Here is a 1,285-nt window from a genome sequence, read left to right on the forward strand (position 1 = left end):
GATCCTTCCCCGGCTTGGTCTCGCCCAAGATGGCGGCTCCTGGAGCAGCTGAGCGTCCCGAACTAGAAAGCAATGGATTTCTTGCTTCTGCCACAAATTCCCCCAGCTGTAAGTCTTCCAATCTTATAAATATTCCTTTATGTGTGGTTCAGAGTTCTGGGACCTTCCCCTGAGCCTGCTTGGTCAGGTATTCTGTGTTGTTGCTGACGAACTCCTTATTGCACTTTCACCCCCGACCAACCATCTTGTTTGTTCTCCTTGTCCCACTATGTTTTGGATTGCAAAGTCGCTTTGAACTGCAAGGATGGTGGTTCAAGCTCACCAGTTGCTTCTTGGAAACCCTATACAGTTACTGTGGGTTGGAATCGACTCAATGGTACTTAAAAGCAACAGCAATCCCCCTAGACTTTAAGCTCCATGAGATCTGGCCCAGTCCTGTGCCAACCTCATGATGGTTAAGTTTGAGCCACTGTGCCAGCCCATTTCATTGGGGGTCTTCCTCTTTTTCATTGACCTTCGACGTTAACAAGCATGATGCCCTTCTCTAGGGACTGGTCACGCCTGACAATATGTCTGATGTATGAGACTCTTCCCATCCTGGCTTCCAAGTAGCATTCTGGTTGTACTCCTTTCAACATAGATTTGTTTGTTGTTCAAGCAATCCATGGTACTTTTTAATATTGTTCTCCAACACCATAACTCAAATGCATCAATTTTATTCCAGTCTTCTTTAGTCATTGTCCAACTTTCACATGCATTTGAGGCTAATGAAAATACCATGGCATGGGCCAGGCACACCTTAGTCCTCAAACTAACATCTTTGCTCTTGAACACTTTAAAGAAACCTTGTGCATCAGATGCGACTGCTGCTTCCATGAGTGTCAATGGGAGATCCAAGTAAAATCAAGTCTGACAACTTGAATCTTTTCTGCATTTATCAAGTTATTTATTGCTCCAGTAATAAGGATTTTTGTTTTCCTTACATTGAGATACAGCCCACACCAAAGGCTGTGGTATTTGATCGTCATCAGTAAAGTCCTCTTCACTTTCTGCAAGCAAGGTTGTATCATCTACGCATCACAGGGTGTTACTGAGTCTTCCTCCAATCCTGATGCCACACTATTCTTCATATAATCCAGCTTTTTGGATTATTTGCTCAGCATACAGATGGAATAAGTATGGTTAAAGAATACAAGTCTAGCACACACTTGTTCTGATTTAAAACCATTGAGTGTCCACTTGTTCTGTTAGAACAATTGTCTCTTGGTCTATGTATAGGTTCCTC

Source organism: Chrysochloris asiatica, unplaced genomic scaffold (assembly GCF_000296735.1).
Source record: "Chrysochloris asiatica unplaced genomic scaffold, ChrAsi1.0 scaffold00016, whole genome shotgun sequence".
In the NCBI taxonomy this organism is placed as follows: Eukaryota; Metazoa; Chordata; class Mammalia; order Afrosoricida; family Chrysochloridae; genus Chrysochloris; species Chrysochloris asiatica.